A 25,133-nucleotide genomic window follows, 5' to 3' on the forward strand; every position below is an offset into this window, starting at 1 on the left:
CTAATTTTAAAGTACAGAGCTGAAATAAAACAACGGGCCCAAATGAATCCGAAAAAGTCATGATTTGCGTTCATATGTGAATAAAATAGTCAGTTCGGCCACCACGTTTGATTACGCTGACACAAAGAGACCTCAGGGTCCTTCATCGAGACATTGGATGGGAGTGGGGACACACTGACAATGTTTATACTTCTTACCCCTTTTACATGGAAAGGCAACGGTAACAGAATGTTGTGGAGTGCACTCTATGGCATGACAACACCAAGGACAAATAATGAATCCAAAATGTACAAAGGTGAGTAGAAAGATCTGTTTGGCCTCTGCACGTGGTTTCGGTCAACGGCACTCCAGTGACCTTTGAGCTGAGAGAAAGACATCAAGTGATGTATCATTTGAGCATTTGTTGGGGGAACAATGCTTTGCTTGTTACGCTGAAAAGTGTTGCACACTGACATGAATTGCTTCGTGGAGTGGCATGGTCCATTTTGTTTGGTCCCGCACTGGTCAAACCATCCATGTCTGCTTGATTGGTTGTGACCTTTGACGTGCTCACCGTGACCTCATCTCGCTTTGACGTTTCCGGCCGTCCTCCCACGGCATCGCTTCTCGGCCTTTTGGCTAAGATCAAGTGTAGTATCTGTTCTTATCAGTGCTATACTTGGCATCCCGCTTTGCAGGCGAGTTGCGATCGCCCCTCGCAGAGAGGTCTTCGCACGCTATTGCAAGGACTCGCATCTGACAAGAGGTATATTGCTTTTGCTTTTACCTTTATAGTTGCATTTGTTGTCACTTGTGCTTGTGTTTTTTAGGTTGATGAGCAGAGAATGAATGCCATTTTAAAGGGAAGTTATACTTTTTACTATTTATTGCTGCGTTTTAAGTATTTACTTTAGGGATTTATTGTGTGTTAGGTTTTTAGAGAAAGTTTTTCCTGTTGTAAGCTGTTGGTGCCTCCACCATGTCGGCTGCTCATGCCGGCGTGCGGAGGCACCACAGTGTTAGGTTTTTATTTAAAACCAAAGAGGATGGGTCCCTCCTGGGGATGTCTAGACTGGACTTTTCCAGGAAACTCATCCAAAAAATGCTTGGGTTTTCTGGTACAGATATAAATTGCCTACTAACTCTGCCTTTGAATCGTGGGTTTGATGTGAGCTTTAAGACAGCTGCTACGCTTAATGTTTTCTGGTCTCGGTTTGAAATGGTCAAAGCCAATTTCTCTATGTTCACAGTGGAGAAACTGACTGACAATTCTATGAAAATAGTAGTTGTCAGGATGTTTAATGAAACTGTGAATGGAGAGGATATTTCCATATGGTTGGCAAGATATTGCTCTGTGCGTGGACAGCCAGTCAAGGTATTAGACGAAGATGGCATCTGGAACTGCACTTAGAGAGCGCCCATAAAACAATGGGCTGATCCAAGCGGTTTCCAGGGCCTGAGTCATATACCCTCCATGATTGTGCTGGGAGAAAACAGAGGTTACATTCACTATCAAGGGATGCCCAATTTGTGCCGCAAATGTGGCCAGAATTGACATCTCGCTGAGGCATGCCAGGAAGTAGTATGTGGTAAGTGTAAAGAAATTGGACATACTTTTGAAGAATGTACCAATGACAGAAAGTGCAATCTCTGTGGTGAATTTACCCATCTCTACAGAGACTGCCCTAAATCATTTGCCAACAAGTTAAAAATGCACAAAATGGCTGCCCAGCATGGCCAACAAACAAATGAAAAAGAGGCGGTCCCTGAGGAAGTGGAGGGAAATTCAAATTCCCGGATTGCCTCAGATTTTTATCTGAAAGGATATGGGCGGGGCGACCAAGGAGGTGGAGTCAGAGGTAACAGATGAACAGGGAGAGGTGCCCACACCCCCCCAGTTGGAAAGAATTAGTGGAAAGGAGGTTATGGAGGTAATGGAGGACAAAGAAGAGATGGAAGAGGGATCACAAGGAACGGCTGCCTCTTCCCTAGTAACCGTCTGAACAGGAAATGGTGGAGAGTGAAGCAGATAATAGCGGAACAGACTCAATAGCTTTGCTCCCTAATGCTCAATTGCAAAAGAGGCCTGCAGGATCCCCTCTGTGTGAAACAGAGGACAAAAAGCTGAGGGCATCACATCGGCCTGAGTCTGAGTAAATTTGAGCAGGATCATGTGTGGCCCTCTGGGTCCCCAACTGAGGTTTCCTTTTTGCAAATAAAGCTAAGATCATCATCGCCAAAAGAGCAGCGGGGGCACCCCTCTGTGGCCCTGGAGGCCTTGGCCGCGTGCTCCTCTGGTCTCAACACGTGTGAGATCAATGAGAAGCACGTGACACAGGAAATGTTATGATTTTAATATGAATCTGTAGTCTTTTAAAAGATTTTTGTTAAGTCTCATGCCTTTCCTTTTAACCATACTGCTTATGGTCCTCACAGTCTCAACCATCAATGTGAGAAGTATGAGGTCGCACAGAGAGCACAGAGTGCTCTAACCCTTTTAAAAACTTTTAAAAGTGATGTTTTTTTTATTGCAAGAGTGTGCTGTATCTTTTTTACACCAGTATAAGAAGTGGGAAGAGATGTGGACCCCGGGCCCCTCAATATGGAGTGGATTGAACTCAAACAAAAATGATGGAATTGCAATTTTAATAAATAATCCTCATATCTTGGTGAAGGGCATCACAGTGGTGAAAGATGGATGGGCCATTTTAGCAAAATTGACTTTTTTAGACAATGATTTCAATGTCTTAAATGTATATGGTTTTACAGGGAACAATGAAAGGTATGAGCTTTTAGAAGATCTGCAGCCCCACATGCTAGGTAGGGCTCCCCTAGTGGTAGCAGGGGATTTTAATTGTGTTTTATCTAAAACAGACAGAAAAAAGGGAGGGGAAGATTTTAAAGTAGATAAAACATCAGTTTTACTGCAAAGTTTAATTAAAGATTTTAAATTAGTGGACTGTTTTAAGACTTTGCATCCAAGGGAGGAGGGCTTCACCTGGGTCAGTGGTGATGGTACCAGAGCCTCCTGCATTGACTATGTTTTTACACATGACGGCCTGCCAACGGATGCTACATTGACTCCCCTGTACTTCTCCGATCACGCAATGCTATCGTGCACTCTTTCAATATCGTTGGGTGTGACGTTAGGAGGGGGGATCTGGAAGCTGAACTGCTCTCTGTTATGGGATGAGGAGATAGTTAAAGAATACAGGGAGCAGTTCAGCCAGTGGCAGACCCTCCAGGACTTTTTTGATTCACGTGCACTGTGGTGGGAGATGGTAAAAGATAGGACAAGAGGGGTTTTTAGACAGAAGGGTAAAGTGAAAAAAAAAAATAGGGAAAGGAGGTGCATGAGGGGGCTGCAGAAAAGACTGCAGAGGTATTTTAATCTTTTAAATAATGGTTTTGATTTTAATGAAGAAATGAAAGAGGTCAAAAAGGAAATGTCAGTTTTAGCCGAAGTTTAAAGCAAGGGTGTCATTGCAAGAAGTAAAGAACAAGAAATTTAAGAAGGAAAAAATGTACACGGTACTTTTTAAAGAAAATAATGACAAAGGGAGGGGCAATCACAAATGTAAAAGCAAGAGGGAGGGAGGAAAAAACAACAAGGGGGATTTTAGAAGGTATCAAACTTTTTAGCAAAAAACATTTATGTGATGACACTCTAAAGGAAGTTTTACGTTTTTTAGAAAAAAAGGTTGACATAAAGGGGTGCTTTTATCACAAGATTTTAAAATCCCAGAGTTAGAGAAAGCTCTTAAAGGAATGGATGGGCTTCCCCTGACTTTCTGGGATGTTTTAGCACCTGACTTACTGATGATTTTTAAAGAGTTTGAGACCTATGACAGACTTCCTGACAGCTTTAGAATAGGGATAGTTTCGCTACTACACAAAAAAGGAGACAAGACTGACTTAAAGGACTGGTGACTGATTATGCTTTTAAATTTCGATTGTAAGCTTTTTAGCAAGATTTTAGCCACACGTATGTCGACTGTTTTAGAGGACGTAATCCACCCGGATCAAGCTTGTGCTGTGCCAGGGAGGAAGATCACGGACAGCCTAGTGCTGATTAGAGATGCCATCTGTTATGCGAGAGACAGAAATATGCGGCTAGTAGTCCTAAATTTAGATTTTGAAAAAGCATTTGATCGTGTCTCGCACCAGTACTTGTTTCACGTACTGACAAAAAGGGGTTTTCCAGGGAGGTTCATAGCCTGAGTGGGACTGCGGTACAATGACTTAGTCAGCAAAATTCTTGTAAATGGGCACTTAACCAAAGCAGTGAATATCTGTAATGGTGTCCGTCAGGGGTGCCCTTTATCTCCACTCCTTTATGTGGCGTGCATTGAGCCACTGGCACAGATCTTTAGAAGGGATAAATGGAATAAAGGACTAGACGTTATGGGGACTGGTGGACTGACGGCGACCTGTGTTCTATACATAGACAATGTGACCCTTTTAGCCACGGATGTTTTATCAGTAAGAAGAGCAATAGATGTGACAGACTGGTACGGTCGGGCCTCGGGCACCAAGCAGAAGTAAGTCTGAGGCCCAGCTCTTCAGGCCGTGGGGAGGCGTGGACATGGGTAGACTTGACGTAAAGAGACAAATTTAAAAATGTTAGGGGTAAAATTTGACAAGGAGTGTGGCGAACGAGGAAACTGGATGGACCTGTTAGGGAAAGTTAGGAAATGACTGGGGTTTTGGGGGCTATGACAGATGACAATTGAAGGCAAAGTTTTAATTTTTAAAGCTGTGATCTTACCTCTGCTTTTATTGGTTTGTTCGTTTTTAGCCCTTCAAGGAATTTTCTGTTAGACCTGGAAAGGGCAATGTTTTACTTTGTGTGGGGATCTAATTGGGAACGCGTGAAGAGGGAGGTCGTAAAGAAGAGACCGGAGAATGGTGGGAAAGGCCTCCCAGATCCCCAACTGTTTTTAGCCAACCGCTTCACTGCCCTTCACATTGGCTATGCGGTGACCCCGTCTAGAGAGAACAAGACTGCAGCTTTGGCCAGATTTTCGATGGGGTCTTATTTGAGATCACTCAAAGTTTTAGCAATAGATTTGAAAACCCCAGTGTCTTTTAACCTTCCAAAAGAGTAGTTTTTTCAAGACATTTTTAGAGAAGCAAGATGCAACCAGTTTAACAAACCACAAATCTCTTATCTCTCTTGTGCAGGACTGGGACCAGTGAGTCCAGTTCCGGGCCTCACGCTAGGTGAAGCAAAGCAAGTTTGGAGGAACACAGCCCACCCCGCTCTCCAGAACAGGCACAAGGATCTGCCGTGGATGGTGGCAAACGAGATCCTCCCGGTCAGGGCGGTTATGCACTCCAGAGGCATGGCCAAAAACGCAAGCTGCCCCCAGTCCGGGTGTAAAAACCCGGAGACCGTAAGACACCTGCTCTCAGAGTGCGGCGCTGTGCGTGACCTGTGGGCCATGACCGGCCCCCTGTATTTCCCGTGCCTGCCAGTTGGTGGGGTCCAGGTGGATTAAAAGCTTGCCATGCTTGGTGTTGGCAGGGGCTTGAAGGACTGTACAGCACATCAATTTACCTTGTTCTGGCTCACCTTCAACACAATCAAGGATGCAATCTGGACCACAAGAAACCTGCTGGTGGGGAAACACGTTTCGGTCCCCCTCTACACAAGCGAGCAAATGGTAACATCAATTATGCAGGGGTACCGGGTGCTGTTATTTGGATGGGGGGCCAGGGTTACATGGAAGAGGTAGTGGCCGCCAACGTACTTGGCTGCCCGTAGATGCACCTTCACCACCACCGGCTATGGGAACAGCGGGGATCTCCTCTGGGCCCAAGTGCCTGTTTTGGAGACTAGGGTGAGGGCCCACTTGATAAGGACACACTCCCGGTCCTGAGCAACAGGACTTTTTATCCTTTTGGTGGCTTTTACCCTTATTTACTTACTATTTTTAACAACACGCTGTTTTAACAAAAACAGATAAATTGACTTTTGCACATGTTCTGTTGTTTAATAGGTACAACAATAACCTTTCTAATGGAGAACAATACGACAGCCAGCCATAACTTCTGATAACTTTTATTCATTAACATTAGTACTGTAACACACACTCAATATATGTTCCACACATTTCCTATGCATTCTAATACTACCGTATAGAACCTAATACTACATCCCCCTTTCCAAATAAGACTCCTTCACTTTTTATCCTTTAGGGCAGCAAAATAAACTTGCAATGAAGAAATGTTTATCTTCTTATTAGAAAATTAACATTCTTATGCAATGCAGTACATTTTGAACAATACAACAATGTTTTTTTTATATACTACAACATGACAGCAAAACATTTTCTATATATTTTTTTCTATAGACTAGAAGGGTGGGGTAGACTGCCCAAAACCTTCAGCTGAGTGTGGGGATTATTCTGCCCCATTGCCCACTCAGTGTTTGTCCGGGGTATCTCTAACTACATTCAAAGTCCTCTAATCCTGGAAGAATATCGTCTTGTACATTGTGAAGTCTGCTGGCATACCTTCTGAATTTCTGGTGTGATAGTTGAACTTGCAGAGAGTGGAGATGCATGTATATCTGTTAGGTCCAGAAGATCAGAAGATATCACAGGAGCTTTTGGAGTTGGTGAGAGGTGAAACCTGTTTCTCCTCAATGTACCTCTGGGTGTCTCTACGAGCTGAGCTTAAGACACTCTCCTTGAAGACTGCCCTCCTGACTGCGCTCACTTCCATCAAGAGGGTAGGAGACCTGCAAGTGTTCTCTGTCAGCGAAACGTGCCTGGAGTTCGGTCCGGGCTACTCTCACGTGATCCTGAGACCCCGACCGGGGTATGTGCCCAAGGTTCCCACGAACCCTTTTAGGGACCAGGTGGTGAACCAGCAAACGCTGCCCCAGGAGGAGGCAGACCCAGCCCTGACATTGCTGTGTCCAGTGTGTGCTTTACACATCTATTTGGATCGCATGCAGAGCTTTAGAATCTCTGAGCAGCTCTTTGTCTTCTTTGGTGGACAGCGGAAAGGAAGCGCTGTCTTCAAGCAGAGGATTGCCCACTGGCTAATTGACGCCATAACTATGGCATATCATGCCCAGGACGTGCCGCACCTGGTAGGGTACAAGCCCATTCTACCAGGGGTGTAGCGGCCTCCTGGGCCCTGGCCAGGGGTGCCTCTCTAACAGACATTTGCAGAGCAGTGGGCTGGGCAACACCCAACACCTTTGCGAGGTTCTACAACCTCTGGGTGGAACCGGTTTCATTCCGTGTAGTGGCACGTAATACAAGCAGGTAAGTCCGGGACAGCCGGCCGGGTGTATCGCTTGCACATAGTGCCTTTCACCTCCTCTGAGCTGAAGACGTGCGCCATTAACTCCCAGTAGTGTTCACAAACTGTGTTCCCTGGTTGACTTCCTCCGAGCCCTGTGGTAGTCGAATCTTCAGAGAGACTCGCTGCTGGCCCAGTACACGTGCTAACTAAAGCCCTGTACTGGGGTAGGTGCTCCGCATGTGGCGGTTCCCCGTAGGTAACCCCATACGATGTATATCTTCCGCTAATTCGTTTCCCTGTTGGCAAACTGCGTCTTCCTTGGGCAGAGGCCCCTCTGCCCCAGTCTCCATGTTTGTAGTAACTCCTCCCCCATTGGGTAGGACCTACCATGAGACTTCTCCACATGACATACTTCCGACATAGCTCGTCAAGACCATGTGATGTATTTCCACTTATATACCCCCCTCTCCCTGGGTGAGGTGTGGTCTCCACAGTGTCCTCCCCTTGGGAGGGACACCCCTGACTAGACCTGGTCGGCCCAGTCAGATAATCCCCCTTTTTTTAGGGAGTGGAAAAAAAGAAGGGGAAAAGAGGCCACGACTGGGCTAGCCTCTCTCTATCTTTTGGGTAGTCGACTTGTCCAAAAGGGCCGTTCGACACTCATAACAGTGTCGGCCTGGTGCGCTGGCTACGAGGCACACAGTGGTCTGCCCATCACACACTGCCAGTTCATGTAACATAGTTCAGCCAGTTGCGGCGTTTTGTATAGGGACCCCTAGTGTCACTACATCGACACAACGTCGAGTGAGTGACAGATAGGGAACGTCCTGGATACTTGCGTAACCTCCGTTCCCTGATGGAGGGAACGAGACATTGTGTCCCTCCTGCCACAATGCTGAACTACCCGCTGAAATGGCCGGACCTTGTCTCGGCTCCTCAGCATAAAACCTGAATGAGTGGTTGCACGCCAGCTCCTTTTATACCCGTATGTCCGGGGGAGTGGCATGCAAATACCACTCACCAATTTTCATTGGCCTTTTATCAAAGACCAGAGGTGTCTCGGGTTCCCAAGAGTGACCCCTAGTGTCACTACATCGACACAATGTCTCGTTCCCTCCATCAGGGAATGGAAGTTACGCAAGTAACCAGGATGGTTTATTATCAGTTTCGATGTGGAAATTTTTCCCAATGAGAAACTCAGCAAACCTCTCACAGGCCCATGTGGAGGCCAGCGCTTCCTTCTCTATTTGCACGTATCGCTGCTCCGTATTACTGAGAGACTTTGAAGTGTATGCCACAGGTTTCCATACATTGTCTGCTTGCTTCTGAAGAAGAACAGCTCCCAGCCTATGTGAAGAGGCATCCGCAGAAACAACTGTATCCTTGTTTGTATCATACAGCGCCAAACCTGGGGGTATTGTCAGTTCCTTTTTTATTTTCTCAAAGGCCCCTTGCTGATGTGACCCCCAAACCCACATGTTAGACTTTCTCAATAAGTCTCTGAATGGTTGTGTTTTCTCTGTCAGATGTGGTAAGAATTTACCAAGGTGGTTGACCATTCCCAAAAACCACCTCATCTCAATGACATTACATGGTTGTTTCATGGTTTTTATTGCTTTCACCTTATCTGGGTTTGGACTCACCCCTGATGCCTCGATTTGTCCAAGCAACTTGATTTTCATCTTGGAAAACTCACATTTGTCGTTGAGTGTGACTCCTGCTTCCTGAAGTCTCGAGAGCGCTCTTTGCAGCCTCTCGTCATGTTCACTCTGAATGGACCCCCAGACGAGCACATCATCCATATGACACACCACACCTTCCAGTCCCACAAGAATTCTGGACATGCATTTTTGGAAGTGCTCTGCTGCAGAACAGATTCCAAAGCATAGACGGTTATAACATTATCGGCCAAATGGGGTTATAAAGGTGGTGAGTAAAGAGGATTCCTTTGAAAGTGGAATCTACCAAAAGCCAGCATTGGCGTCGAGCTTGGAAAACACTTTGGCACCTACAAGTTGTCCTAATGTGTTCTCCACAGAAGGCAGGGGATGTTTTTCCCTCATAACAGATTTGTTCAGTTTAGTGAGATCTGTGCAAATTCTCACTTTCCCTGTCCGCTTTGGCACCACGACCATGGGAGCACACCATTCCGTTGGCTCCTCCACCTTTGAAATTACACCCTGCTGTTCCATTCGGTTTAATTTTTCCTTCACCTTTGTTAAGAGAGGGAGGGAAATGCGCCTAGGTGTTGAAAGAGAAAAGGGTTTTGCTCCTGGCTTTTTGCCTAAGCCACTGAAGAGTTTTGGAAACTCCTTTTCCACTCTATCTTTTTAGCTTAAGCTGACATCATCCAGCCTGTCTACCAGCTGAAGTGTGGTGACTGTTGGTCGGCCTAGCAATGGCATGTACAATCCATCAAAAACATAAATGTCCTGTTTTGTACATTCATTTTGCTTGCTGAGGATCGCTGTGAATTTCCCTTTTACTTTCAGTGACATTCCTCCTGGCCCCTGGATGATTTTCCCCTGTTGTTTCAGTTTGTTGAACTGGCCTTGGTTGTACAGCATCACAGGAACAACTGTAACATCTGCTCCAGTGTCAATTTTGAACACTGCATCGAAATTGTCAATTTTTATATCAGTCATCCATGGACTTCCTGCCACATTAGCCCTTACTGAGCCAAGGAAAGCAATGTCCTCATTTGTATCCTCAGTTAGCGTGGCGATATTCCCCTCATATACTTTCTTTGACTTGCACACCCTAGCATAATGTCCCTTTTTATGACAACGATTGCATATTGCATCTCTTGCTGGGCATTGCTGCAGATTATGGCCTTTTGTGTCTCTGCATCTTGTACACAATGTCCCCTTTTTAGGTCTTTCCTGAGGTGTTTTCTTTGCCAACTGTCCATATTGTGGCTTCATTTGTTTTGATTTCACATTGCTGTTCTGTTTAGCCTGCACGCTATCCAGCTGTTAGTTTGTAATTTCCCCTTTGAAGTTTGACTTGAGCAATTCTTGTTGTTTTTTTACCTGTTCACTCTGTCGAACTCGAACAACAGCCTTCTCAAGTGTTAGTTCAGGATCAATTTGTAACTGTTCTGACAGCCTTCTGTATGTCAGACCCTTGGCGAGTCTGTAGGGCTTTACCGGTTGTTTAGATCAGTGTTATTATCAGAAATAATTAATAATTATTTCTGTAGTTATTAATCAATATTTAAATTAATTAATTGGATCTAACTCATTAAAACCTCATATGGGACTCCAGTAAATGTAGTGTGCTACGTTTAGGAGCAAGTTTGGTTATTAGCAATAATTAATAATTATCAAAGATAATTATTAATTATTAAAATCAATAGAACATTGATGAGAATCAATGTTAGCTTTTTTAATTCTTTAAATCAACAATTATCAAAGATAGTCGTTAATTGTTAACATCGATGAAACATTAATTAAAATTAACACTAGCTTACTGATCATTCAAATTCAATCAAAGATAATTATCAATTATCAAAAATCAATAGAATATTAATAAGGATTAACATTGACGGGGCACCACCCTGAAATCAGGGACTAATAACCGAATATTAAAACAGTCTCAATATTAGATTGTTTTCTTAGGAAAATCGGCATCCGAAGAATATCGATTTTCGGGGGGAAAAACAATGAATGAAGGTTTGAACCCGAGCACTGACATCCCGTCAGCATGACACAGGCGTATGCAAAACAAACCAAAACACTTCTCTTTGTAATATAAACAAAGTTTATTTATGCAGTAATATCAATTAATAATTAATACAATGCAGTCAATGAACTTCTGACTTACAACTACAAACTAAACAGTGACATGATTAGATATGGAAATAAAAATAATCCTATAACACATAAGGTGTGTGTGTGACTGTGTGTGTCAGTGTGGTTATTGAGAGAAAGAGAGAGAGAGAGAGAGAGAGAGAGATTACCAAGTGACAGCCCGAAAGCTGATTTCGCTATAGCTGGAGAGAAAACAGCTGTGTTCATCACTCAGAGACGCGGTTTTACGAGCGGGGCTCGTAAATGTCCTGCGTTATTTTACTCTAATGGATGAACTCAGTTGCTGTCTCACCCGCGATGGCGAAAATGCACAACAATCCAATTTGGTTGGACCACAATACAGCAAAACAAATTTGTGATAATTAATACCCTGAGTATTAATAATGAGCGGACATGGCGGTCCGTAAACTGTACAAGCAAAAACCTTGAAACACAAGAATAACACACTATAATATTCTATCTCTGCCCAGACGTAAACCTCTTACTTGAATCGCATGAGGACACAGGTAGAATGTGTTTTCCTCCGTCCTTTAACTTTGACCCGGTTTCTTGAGGCTCGTGTGATGACAAGAGGTCGTTTCCTCGCACTGTCGGCGGGCGGTACGGCTGTTGATTCTCGGCGGTCTGGCGGAGAACTCAGAAATGTCAACTTGATTGAAGATGGAAGAGAAATCTTTAATCTCTTCACTTCTGTAGGCAAATGGATGAAGATGCGAATTGCTCGGCGGTCTCCTTCGGATCCGTTAGAGTGTTCGGTTGAACACAGAGTAATCTCAACTCATCCAGCGAGATGGAGATTGTATGGCTACAGTTTCAAGTCGGACATTACTCCCTTGTGCCACGAGGCTGCACCGGAGAGCAGCAAAAAGCTACATCCGTATTCGGTGAACTAAGTCGCTGGAAGCGAAATCTTTAAGCATTTCAGAATTATTTGAAGTTCTGATGATGTCATGTTTGAGGGACGTTCTGTTGTGTGCCTCATCCAATAGGAGTTGAGAGCTCGATCCTTTAGTGAGCAAGGCTTCCTGGATTTGTACTCTGTTTTGGACTCCCTTTGTTTGATTTTGGCGCGATTTTTATCAGTAAAATTTACAACATGGAATGTGTGGGGGCTGAGTTAGGTTTTACGACTGTTAGGCCTGCCTTTGTCTTCTATCTGAATACGTGAGGCCCAACAAGTCTATCTCTCACCATCTCATCGTGCAAATTTTCCGTATCCACAGTGCTCGGCTAGACAATGCAGTTCCGTTATAAAGTGATCCACAGACTCACCCACTTCTTGCTGCTGCTGATTAAATTTAGCCCTCTCAAAAATTACATTTCTGCGAGCTATAAAGTGATCATTCAGTCTGTTCTTTGCAACTTCGTAGTCACTTGCTTCTTCAGGACTTAAATGCAGGGAAGTTAGTATGTCTTCTGCTTCCTCACCAATCATTTAGATCAAGGCATTCACTTGATTTTCATCTGCCTTGCGAAATCTTTTGAAACGTTTTATCCATTTCGACCAGTCCTCTGCTTTAAACGTGAATTTGTCCGGCGGAGAAACTTGAAACTGATTCATGATGGTGCCGCTAACTAGTCCAGTCAGCACCTCCTGCTGACAGAACGAAACAAAACTGAAACTAAACTAACTTCACAACCCCGCTAACTCACGTACCAGCTGTCATTTGTTGTTTTATAAACTCACGTACCAGCTGTCAACACACCATGTTCTGTTGTTTAATAGGTACAACAATAACCTTTCTAATGGAGGACAACGCGACAGCCAGACATCACTTCTGATAACTTTTATTCATTAACATTAGTACCGTAACACACTCAATATATGTTCCACACATTTCCTATGCATTCTAATACTACCGTATAGAACCTGATACTAAAATGATTTGATGTCTCTACCTTTGTTTTTATTTTATTTTTTAAATATTTTGTGATCTCAGTGCAACAGACCTTTTAATATGAAAAATGTGTTGTTTGTTTTTTAACAGATGTATGTAAAACAAGAATTTTGAAAAATAAAACTTTTTGAAAGAAAAAATCTGTTCTTATCAGTTTAATATCTGATACGTCCCCTATCCGGGTACCATATGTTAAACTGATTTTTGGGCCTGGGAGATGGAAGTGGGGCTTGCTCCATCCACTCCACGTATCGACTTGGTATTGCAATATCTCCAGGCATGGTGCGCTCCCCTTTCAAGGGATCAAAATTTGTTATGAAAAGCAGGAATCTTTGTTTACCAATAAAATAAGCATCTGAGAGCGGGCGGGCAAATGAGTATACTTTACTTTAGCTCTTGTTCAGGTGTGTGTTTGCATACCCGTGAACGGACCGCCGAGAGAGTGAATGGTATAGTGGTGCTGTCGCTCACTCCTGAGACCACAAACAGTCACAAGGCAGAAAACTAATCCACAGACTTGGTAGCCTTAAAAGTTGGAATTTAAAGTTGGTGTACATACCTGTCTAATTGCAAAGTGCAGTAACGTACTGGGAGTTGTGGATCATTTGTTTGCATATGAGGTCAACGTTGGTATGAATGGTAAAGAGGAGAATGGGCCCTCTGCCCTGAAGCCTGTGCAATTATATTTACCTGGTAGGGGAGACACTATGATCATGAAGGTGGTTCACCCAGGTCGAGGCTTGGCCATTGCACTACGGCTGTGCGCACCCCTGTGGATTCCCCAAATGTGGGAATCTCGACTGCATAATTTCTGGTAGTGGGGGACTGCGTCCGCGCTCTCCCCTGGTCATTTGTTAAAAAAAGAAAGCTTTCTCAGTTGTGTTCGTCAAGCCGAGCTGTCAATTGTTGTGCTTCACTAACCGCGAACCTCGATGTTACCTTCTGCACGTACAAGATCATTCGTTTTGCACTGGTTGGATTTTAAGACAGCATAAAACAATGTTGAAAGACTTGCATTCTTTTATACAATATTGTGAATCATAAGCAACGTTCCTGTATCAGTAGCAGATACAGTTACCATTTATTTCTCATTTGCATCTCCATCTGTAGAAACGGAATCCTCCCTTTGCCTCAAATAGTTACTCTCAAAGTGGGGAATACAGGTTAAAGTACAATTGACATGGCTCCGAACTGGGGTGTGGATACAAGGCGCTGTTTTAATGTGGACGCATTCAAAAACAAATTAAAACGTAACATTCGTTTGCATGTCCCTCCGTTGAAAAGAAAACCTTCCGTTGTCACAGATCATTCCAAGGTGGGAAACATACACGTTAAAGTTCAATGTTGCTTTCTTTAACAACACCACAACATGAAGGAGTACATGCTGGCAACGGATTCCGTTTTCCCTCCAATCTTACTGATGTTAAGTTTAGTGGAAAAGTAAGTCAAATAACACTTATATGAAAGCACAGGTAGGAAACAGACATTGGACGTAATAAATACTGGGTAAAAACAAAACTAAACACCATGATGTGTGCTTAAATGTGAATGGGTCATTCTCAAAAAAAAGCCTTTCCAGCTTACAATTGACATTTTTAATCAGTTAAGGTTTTGCCCATCAAAGCTGAGGGTAAAACAATTATTTAACATCTTGTCATTATTATTATTATTATTATTATTATTTTCATAAAGGGCAACTTGACTGTGGTTGAATATTTTATAACTGAATTTTGTTTAACGAATAATGCCAGTGTCGATAACACCAGTGACAATTTCTCTTAAAAGATGCATTTTCTAATATGGTGGCAATTCCATCACAAAACATATAACACTAATCAGACTAAAATCAATCAATCATGCCATTCAATTTATAATATTTACTGGTATATTTCATATATATTTCAATAAATATCTTTAACATGAACTAACCAGTTTACCACCGTTGACATTTTTAAAGGAATCATGTGAAAACATTAGAGTTAAAATGTCAAATATCTCTTTGAGCAGACTCTTCTTTATCTGAACGTTGAAACTGGAAGTTCTTTCACACAAGCTGAATTGTCTTGCGCCGTATCAAACTAAGACAAAGAAACTTCGGCGTTCACCGATCTGAGAGATCGAAATAAAGAAGCCCTATCTGCTTTTGAAGTGGACGCCTTCAGCTAAACACGCAGGCGTACCAACATGCTCGCAATGGATTCCGTCTTCCCTCCAAGCTCACTGTTCATTTTAAGAGAAAAGTTAGATTAGCCAAACTTTGGATCCAAACTTTGGATCCAATCGATCCGAAAAAGAAGAGAGAGAGAGAAAAAAGCCACGATTTGAGTTCATATGAGAATAAAAAGTTTGGATCAGCCGCCTCATTTGATTGCTCTGAAACAAAGAGACCTCGGGTCCTTCACTGAGAGATTGAAACAAAGCTCTGTGTAGTATCAGCGTTGGTTGGGCACGCGCTGACAACGCTTACACTTTCTTCCCCTTTTAAATGGAAACATTGCGAAGGGCACACAACAACAAGGAAGAAAACATAAATGCCAAATGTTCAAACGTGAGTAGAAAGATAGGTTTGGCTTCCGAACATGGTTTCAACTATAGGTACAAGGACACGTCAGCGGCCGTCGAGCTAAGACACATAAAGGAGGCGCCTTATAGTCTCAGCGTTTGGTGTGGACACGTTCACCGCAACATGCTGGAGTACGTGCTGGCAATGGATTCTGTTTTCTCTCCAAGCCTACTGATGTTACATTTGAGAGAAATGTAAGTTAAGCCCCACTAATTTCAAAGTACAGAGCCGAAATAAAACAACGGGCCCAAATGGATCTGAAAAAGCCATGATCTGGGTTCATATGTGAATAAAATAGTCGGTTGTGCTGCCGCGTTTGATTACGCTGACACAATGAGACCTCATTGTCCTTCATCGAGACATTGGGTTTGGGTGGGGACGCGTTGACAATGTTTATACTTCTTACCCCTTTTACATGGAAAGGGAAAGGTAACAACAGAACATAGTGGAGTGCACTCTACGGCATGACAACACCAAGAACAAATAATGAATGTTTTGGCCTCCGCACGTGGTTTCGGTCAACGGCACTCCAGCGGCCTTTGAGCTGAGAGACAGACATCAAGTGATGTATAATTTGAGCGTTTGTTGGGGGGAACAATGCTTTGCTTGTTCCGCTGAAAAGTGTTGCCCATTGACATGAATTGCTTCGAGGAGTGGCATGGTCCATTTTGTTTGGTCCGGCACTGGTCAAACCGTCCATGTCTGCTTGATTGTTTTTGACCTTTGATGCGCTCACCCTGACCTCATCTCGCTTTGCCGTTTCCGGCCGTGCTCTCACGGCGTGACTACGGTATCGCTTCTCGGCCTTTTGGCTAAGATCTAGAGGCAGAGACAGGGATCGCTTCTCAGTTGGGCGGAGCCTTCAGCCTTGTTTGTGGCTTTAGGCTATTCTAACTGGGAATACATTTCGGACGAACATTTTAACGATTTCGTTTGGAAAAACAAAAAACAAAAAAGGTAAGTGCTGATTTTATGTTATTTATTGATTGTTTTAGTATAATTTATTTGTTGTTTTAATTTATTTATTGGAAGAAATTGTAGATTTTATCGTGGGTTTTAGGCTGGTGGTGTCTCCATAATGTCAGCTGCCCGTGCTGGCACGAGGAGGCACCACAGCGTGCGGTTTTTATTCAAGGAGTTTGAGGGGAAGCTCCTGGGAATGTCACGTCTTGACTTTTCCAGGAAGCTGATCCAAAACACTCTCCATTTTAAACCTGAAGATTTAAATTGTTTAATGACTCTGCCCCTGAACAAAGGTTTTGATTTAAGCTTTAAAAGTTCTTCCCTGTTGAGTATTTTTTGGCAAAAGTTGGATTCAGTTAAGGCCCAGTTTTGCGGTGGAGAAACTTTCTGATAACACGCTTAAAACTGTGATTGTCAGGATGTTCAATGAAACAGTAACTGGAGATGATATATGTATTTGGCTGGGTAGATTTTGCACTGTTCGAGGTCCACCAGTCAAAGTGTTAGATGAGGATGGCATCTGGACATGCTCCTGGCGATTTCCCATTAAACAATGGGAAGAAGCCGGGGGCTACCAGGGTCTGAAACATCTGCCTTCCATGATTGTGTTGGAGAGAACAGAGGCTACATTCATTATCAGGGGATGCCCAAGTTGTGTAGGAAGTGTGGGAAATTTGGGCATCTTGCTGAAGCGTACCAAGAGATAGTATGTGGGAAGTGTAGAGAAATTGGTCACAGTTTTGAAGAATGTACCAATGGCAGACGGTGTAATCTCTGTGGAGATTCAAACCACCTCTACAGAGATTGCCCTAAAAGTTTTGCTAACAAATTAAAGGCTAACTAAATGGCCGCCCCACAAGCACACCCAACCTTAGAACAAAGAGAGGAGGCGGCGGGACCTGAGGTTTTGGCGGGAAATTCAAATTCCCAGCCAGCCTCAGGGATTGGACAGGAGGAAGGAAGTGGGGCGGTCGTGGGGGCGGAGTCTAACCTTGTATTGGAACAGGTGGAGGAAGCTATTCCCTCCCCAAAGAATAGGGAGTTAGAAATGGAGGATGGGGAGGAGGAAACAGCTTCCTCCCTCCAAACGGTTTCGAGTGGGAGTGAAACTGGGTGTTCACTCCCAAATGCTCAAGTGCAGAAAAGGCCTGCAGGATCTCCTTTGCTTGAAACAGAGGAGAAAAAGCTGAAGGCAACACAGTGGCTAGAAAGTTCCGTATCGGAATATCTGGACCGTGTGTGGCCGCTTGAATCCCCAAATGAGGTTTCTTTTCTGCATGTAAAGCTAAAATCATCGTCGCCAAAAGAGCTGCAAGAGAATTTCTCTGTGGCCCTTGAGGCGTCGAGCACTTACCCTCCTGACCCTGGGCTTTCCAGGTTAAAGGAGGACGTAAGTGTCACAAGTTTTTAATAGGATTTTAATTTATGTCTCTGTGGTTTTAATGTCTTTTGTTTCTTAATAGCTCATACCTTTTAATCACACTGCTCATGGCCCTCACTATCTTTACAATTAATGTGAGAAGTGTGAGGTCCACTCTGTGAGCAAAGAGTGTTTTATCCTTTTTAAAATCTTGTAAGTCAGATGTGTTTTTGTTGCAGGAATGTGCTCTTCCTTTTTTAAAGAATTACAGGAAGTGGGAGGCGCTTTGGACCTCGGGCCCCTCGCTATGGAGTGGGTCCAATTTTAACAAAAATGACGGTGTTGCCATTGTAATTAACAACCCAAATATCATGGTGAAGGGCAGCACTGTGGTAAGGGATGGGCGGGCAATTTTAGCAAATCTGACTTTCTTAGATAAGGATTTTAACATTCTTAATGTATATGGTTTTACGGACAAAAATCAAAGGTACGAGCTTTTAGAGGACTTGCAGCCCCACATGTTGGGTAGGGCCCCCCTAGTTGTGGCGGGGGATTTTAATTGTGTTTTAACAAAAAGAGATAGGAAGAGGGTAGTTGATGATTTTAAAGTAGATAAAACATCCTTTTTATTACAAGGGTTAGTTAAAGATTTCAAATTAACCGACTGTTTTAGAAACTTGCATCAAAGAGAGGAGGGCTTCACCTGGTCCAGTGGTGATAGCTCCAAAGCCTCTCGAATTGACTACATTTTTACAAGAGACTTCCCGCCAACCGATGCAACATTGACCCCCCTCTTTTTTTTCTGACCACTTGATGCTGTCTTGCACCCTTTCACTGCCCACTGGTGTGACTGTAGGGGGAGGGCTGTGGAGGCTGAACTGCTCCTTGTTGGAAGATGAGGAAGTAGTTGGAGAATATAGGGAGCGGTTCAGCCAATGGCAGACCCTCCAAGACTTTTACGATTCACGAGCACAGTGGTGGGAGATGGTAAAGGATAGGACAAGACAGTTTTTTAGGAAGGTAGGGAAAAATAAGAAAAATAGGGGAAAAAGGCACATGATGGGGCTGCAAAAAAGACTACAGAGATATTTTAACCTTTTAAATAATGGATTGGATTTTAGCGAGGATATTAAAAAAGTAAAAAAGGAAATGTCCGTTTTAAGTGAAACACAAAGCAAATGTGTCATTTTAAGAAGCCGAGAAAGAGACCTTGAGGAAGGAGAAAAGTGCACCAGATATTTTTTTAAAAAAAATAATCACAGGGGGAGGAGCAGTTACATCACTGAAAACAGGAGGGAGGGAAGTGCACACAACAAAAGAAATTTAAGTGGGGCTACAGAATTTTATGAGGCTTTATATTGTAAAAAAGATGTAGAAAGTGACACTTTGAGGGAAGTTTTAGGTTTTTTAGAGAAAAAGGTAAGCAGTCAAAATGAACTTTTATCCCAAGATTTGACCATTTTAGAATTACAAAATGCTCTTAAAGGTTTTAAACGGGAAAAGTCCCCAGGAATGGACGGACTCCCCCTAGAGTTTTATCAGTCTTTTTGGGATATTTTAGCACACGACTTACTGACTGTTTTTAGTGAATTGGAGACCTTAGACAGACTTCCCGACAGCTTTAGGTTAGGGATAGTTTCACTGCTATATAAAAAAGGAGACAAGACGGACCTTAAAAACTGCCGTCCAATCACACTTTTAAATTTTGACGTTAAGCTTTTTAGTAAAATTTTAGCAACACGTATGTCAACCGTTTTAGAGGACGTGATCCACCCAGATCAAGCTTGTGCTGTGCCTGGGAGAAAGATCACGGACAGCCTAGTGCTGATTAGAGATGCCATCTGTTATGCGAGAGACAGAAATATTCGGTTAGTAGTCCTAAATTTAGATTTTGAGAAAGCTTTTGACTGCGTCTCGCACCAGTACCTGTTTCAGGTACTGCAAAAAATGGGTTTTCCAGGGAGGTTTATAGCCTGGGTGGGACTGCTGTACAATGGTTTAGTCAGCAAAATTCGTGTTAATGGGCATTTATCCAAAGCGGTGAACATATGTAGTGGTTTCCGTCAGGGGTGTCCTTTATCTCCTCTCCTGTATGTGGCTTGTATTGAGCCACTGGCACAGATCTTGAGAAGGAACCAATGGATCAAAGGACTAGACGTTCCAGGGACGGGCGGACTAACAGCGACTTGTGTTTTATATATGGATGACGTGACCCTTTTAGCTACTGACATTTTATCTATACGACGAGCAATGGACTTAATGGACTGGTACGGTCGGGCCTCGGGCACTAAACTCAATAGGAGTAAGTCTGAGGCCCAGCTCTTCGGGCTGTGGGGAAACGTGGACACAGGTGGACTGGACGTAGAGTTTAAAGAGACCAATTTAAAAATTCTAGGGGTTAAATTCGACAAAGAGGGTGGAGGACGGGGAAATTGGACTGACATGATAGGGAAAGTTAGGAAAAGACTGGGCTTTTGGGGAATTAGACAGATGACAATGGAAGAAAAAGTTTTAATTTTTAAAGCTGTGATCTTACCATTGTTTTTACTTGTGTGTTCTGTTTTTAGTCCCCCAAAACATTTCCTTTCAGACCTGGAGAGGTTGGCTTTTTACTTCTTGTGGGGGTCCAAGTGGGAACGTTTGAAGAGGGAGGTCGTCAAGAAAAGACCGGAAAATGGTGGAAAAGGCCTCCCAGACCCCCACCTGTTTTTAGCTAGCCGCTTCACCGCCCTGCATATTGGTTATGCGGTCTTACCTGAGAGTTTTAAAAATTTTACCAATTGATTTGACAACCCCAGTGGCTTTTAATCTTCCAAAAGAATATGATTTTATCAAGAAGTTTTTAAAGAAAAAGAGTTTAGAGACTCAGGATGCCACCATTTTAACCAACCACAAATCTCTTGTCTCTCTTGTGCAGGACCGGGAACCAGTGAGTCCAGTTCCAGGCCTCACACTAGGTGAGGCCAAAGAATTTTGGAGGAATGCTGCCCACCCCGCTCTCCAGAACAGGCACAAGGACCTGGCGTGGATGTTAGCTCATGAGATCCTCCCGGTCAGGGCGGTTATGCACTCCAGAGGCATGGCCAAAAATGCAATCTGCCCCCGGTCCGGGTGTAAAAAACCAGAGACCGTAAGACACCTGCTCTGGGAGTGCGGCGCTGCGCGGGACCTGTGGGCCACGACCGGCCCCCTGTATTTCCCATGCCTGCCAGTGGGCTGGGTCCAGGTGGATTACAAGCTCGCCATCCTTGGTGTGGGCCGGGGCTTGAAGGACTGTACAGCACAACAATTTACCTTGCTCTGGCTCACCTTCAATGCAATCAAGGATGCCATCTGGACCACCAGAAACCTGCTGGTGGGGAAACATGTTACGGTCCCCCTCCACGCGAGCGAGCGAATTGTAACATCAACGCTGCAGGGGTACCGGGCGCTGTTATTCGGACAGGGGGGCCGGGGTCACACGGAAGAGGTCCTGGACGCCACCGTACTTGGCCTCCCGTAGATGCACCCTTACCTCCAGTGGCTACGGGAACAGCGGGCCAGCGGGCTGGAGGAGAGGGGATCTCCTCTGGGCCCCTGAAGCGGTAGCCCAGGTGCCTGTTCTGGAGACTAGGGTGATGGCCCACTTGATAAGGACTCACTCGCGGTCCTGAACAACAGGACTTTTTTAGCATTTTGGTGGCTTTTACCCTTTTTATTTTATTTACATTTTTAACAACACACTGTTTTAACACAAACTGTTCAATGGACTTTTGCACATGGAAAGAAATGGCTCACACTATGAAACAAATATCTCTATTTTTATTTTGTGATATCAGTGCAACAGACCTTGTAAATATAAAAAAATTTTGTGTATTTTAACAGATGTTTGTAACAAATTTTTTTCGAAAGAAAAAATCTGTTCTTATCAGTTTAATATCTGATACGTCTCCTATCCGGGGACCATATATTAAATTGCTTTTTGGGCCTGGGAGATGGAAGCGGGGCTTGCTCCGTCCACTCCACGTATCGACTTGGTATTGCAGTATCTCCAAGCACGGTGCGCTCCCCTTTCGGGGGAACAACATTTGTTATGAAAAGCAGAGATCTTTGTTTATCTATAAAATTAGGGTCTGAGAGCAGGCGCGCAAACGAGGAACCTTTACTTTAGTTTTTCCTCGTGTGTGCATACAGTGAACGCACCGCCGACTCGTCGGCCGAGAGCGAATGGTATAGCAGTGCTGTCGCTCACTCCGGAAACCACAAGCAGTCACAAGGCAGAAAACTAATCCACAGACTTGGTAGCCTTAAAAGTTGGAATTTAAAGTTGGTGTACACGCCTGTCTAATTGCAAAGCTCAGTCACGTACTGGGAGTTGTGGATCATGTGTTTGTATATGAGATCAACGTTGGTATGAATGGTAAAGAGGAGAATGGGCCCTCTGCCCTGGAGTTTGTGCATTTATACTTACCTGGTAGGGGAGACACTATAATCATGAAGGTGGTTCACCCAGGTCGAGGCTCGGCCATTGCACTTCGGCTGTGCTGACCCCTGCGAATTCCCCAAATGTGGGAATCTCGACTGCATAATTTCTGGTAGTGGGGGACTGCGTCCGCGCTCTCCCCTGGTCGTTCGTTTAAAAAAAAAAAAAAAGTTTTATCAGTTGTGTTAGTCGTGCTGTGCTGTCAATTGCTGTGCTTCACTAACCGTGAACCTTGGTGTTACCTTCTGCGCGTACAAGTTCGTTCGTTTTGCATTGGTTGGATTCAAGACAGCATAAAACGATGTTGAAAGACTCGTATTCTTTTATACAATATTGTGAATCATAAGCGACGATCCTGTATCAGTAGCAGATACAGATTCCGTTTATTTCTCTTTTGCATCTCCATGTGTAGAAACGGAATCATCCCTTTGTGCCAAATAGCTACTCTCAAAGCGGGGAATACAATGTGCAATTGACATGGCTCCGAAATGGGGTGTGGATACAAGGCGCTGTTTTAATGTGGACACATTCAAAAACAAATTAAAATGTAACATTCGTTTGCATGTCCCTCCGTTGAAAAGAAAAACTTCCGTTGTCACAGATCATTCCAAGGTGGGAAACATACACGTTAAAGTTCAATGTTGCTTTCTTTAACAATACCACAACATGAAGGAGTACATGCTGGCAATGGATTCCATTTTCCCTCCAATCTTACTGATGTTAAGTTTAGTGGAAAAGTAAGTCAGTTATCACTTATTTGAAAGCACAGGGAGGAAACAGACATTGGACATAATAAATACTGGGTAAAAACAAAACTAAACGCCAGGATGTGTGCTTAAATGTGAATGGGTCATTCTCAAAAAAAAGAAAAAAAAGAAAAATGCCTTTCCGGCTTGCAATTGACATTTTTAATCAGTTCAGGTTTTGCCCATAAAAGCTGAGGGAAAAACAGCTGTTTAACATCTTGTCATTATCATTATGATTATTCATAAAGGGCAACTTGTCTGTGATTGATTATTTTATAACTGAATTTTGCTTAACGAATAATGCCAGCGTTGATAACACCAGTGTCAAATTCTCTTAAAAGATGATCTTTCTAATATGGTGGCAATTCCATCACAAAACATATAACACTAATCAGATTAAAATCAATAAATCATGCCATTAAATTTATAATATTTACTGGTATATTTCATATATATTTCAATTAACATGAACTAAACAGTTTACCACCGTTAACATATTTAAAGGAATCATGTGAAAACATTAGAGTTAAAATGACAAATATCTCTTTGAGCAGACTCTTCTTTATCTGAACGTTGAAACTGGAAGTTCTTTCACACAAGCTGAATTGTCTTGCGCCGTATCAAACTAAGACAATGAAACTTCGGCGTTCACCGATCTGAGAGATCGAAATAAAGAGCCGTATCTGCTTTTGAAGTGGACGCCTTCACCTAAACATGCAGGTGTACCTATGTGCTCGCAATGAATTCCGTCTGCCCTCCAAGCTCACTGTTCATTTTAAGAGAAAAGTTAGATTAGCCTCACTTATTAAAAGTACAGATCCCAAGTCATACTTTGTACCCAATCGATCCGAAAAAGAAGAGAGAGAAAACAAAGCCACAATTTGAGTTCATATGAGAATAAAAAGGTCTGTTCGGCTGCCTTATTTGATTATTCTGAAACAAGGAGACCTCAGCGTCCTTCACCGAGAGATTGAAACAAAGCTCCATGTAGTATCAGCGTTGGTTGGGCATGTGTTTACAACGATTACACTTTTTTCCCCTTTTAAATGGAAAGGTAATTGAACATTGCGAAGGGCACACAACAACAATGAAGAAGAAAACATAAATTCTAAATGTTCAAACGTGAGTAGAAAGACGAGTCACGTGACACCATGCAAGAAGCAGACGTGAGCGACGAGCTCTGCGCACTTTGCTAAATTTTCAATTTTTTTCATGTTATAATCTGGTGAATTTGTTACACCCAGTTACACAATTGCTCTTTGATGCAAAACTTGGCAAAAAAGTCTAAATCCTCGGGCTCTGGAGACATTAAAAGACACTTACGTGTTCAGGATGAAAGCCCCGACAGGCCTACAGACCAGGTATTCGATTTGGATGCCATGGCGGGAGAGGAGATCCAGCGTCAGTTGTCCAACATGTCAGTGATATTGACGAAGGTTTCTGCTGAGTTCGAGGATCTCGCTGTAATACGTCAATCGATTATGGCGATGGAAATAAAATTCTCTGAGTTAGTTACAAGAGTGTCAGATGTTGAGAAACAAATCGATTTTCTGGAATCTTCGGAGAGGGAATTAACCGCTAATCCGCCGCGACCAAAGTTGATTTGGAACATCTCCTTGAAAAGTTTGAAGATCTTGAGAATAGAAGCCGCAGGAATAACGTCAGAATTGTTGGAATTCCTGAGCATGAGGAGGGCAGAGATATGGTAAAATTTCTAGAGGAGTTTTTCCCGAGTCTGCTCGACATAACAGGCCACAAGCTGGAAATCGAGCGAGCTCACAGAGTTCCAGCTCACAGATTTGCTGAGGGAGACAGGCCCCGACCGATTCTGGCCAGATTTCTGAGATCATCCGATAAAGATCTTGTGTTGCGCCAGGCGAGGAGCAAAGGGAAGCTTTCTTGGAAGAACCATAATATTTTCTTGTTCTCGGACTTTGCGACCTCGACAAGAGAGAAACGTGATCGGTTCAAGGAATGTAAGAAACTCTTACATCAGAAAAAGATCTCGTTTGCTCTGATGTTTCCAGCCAAACTGAGAATAGAAACGAAGGTCGGTCGCAAAGTATTTATATGTCCCAATCAAGCAATGT

General features: G+C 43.4%; 2 non-coding genes and 3 pseudogenes across 2 annotated transcripts; all 5 read left to right on the plus strand.

The window, feature by feature from the left end:
* Positions 1–598: 598 nt before the first annotated feature.
* Positions 599–697, plus strand: LOC127435518 (uncharacterized; annotated as a pseudogene).
* A 12,371-nt stretch (positions 698–13,068) lies between these two features.
* LOC127435512 (uncharacterized) lies at positions 13,069–13,242 on the plus strand (annotated as a pseudogene).
* A 389-nt stretch (positions 13,243–13,631) lies between these two features.
* On the plus strand, positions 13,632–13,795 carry LOC127435504 (U1 spliceosomal RNA). Its single transcript, XR_007896242.1, has one exon. It is a non-coding gene; the product is annotated as a U1 spliceosomal RNA (small nuclear RNA).
* Positions 13,796–21,708: 7,913 nt separating this feature from the next.
* On the plus strand, positions 21,709–21,885 carry LOC127435510 (uncharacterized; annotated as a pseudogene).
* A 392-nt stretch (positions 21,886–22,277) lies between these two features.
* LOC127435502 (U1 spliceosomal RNA) lies at positions 22,278–22,441 on the plus strand. The gene has a single exon (XR_007896240.1). It is a non-coding gene; the product is annotated as a U1 spliceosomal RNA (small nuclear RNA).
* Positions 22,442–25,133: the final 2,692 nt, after the last annotated feature.

This window comes from Myxocyprinus asiaticus, chromosome 45 (genome assembly GCF_019703515.2).
Source record: "Myxocyprinus asiaticus isolate MX2 ecotype Aquarium Trade chromosome 45, UBuf_Myxa_2, whole genome shotgun sequence".
Classification (NCBI taxonomy): Eukaryota; Metazoa; Chordata; class Actinopteri; order Cypriniformes; family Catostomidae; genus Myxocyprinus; species Myxocyprinus asiaticus.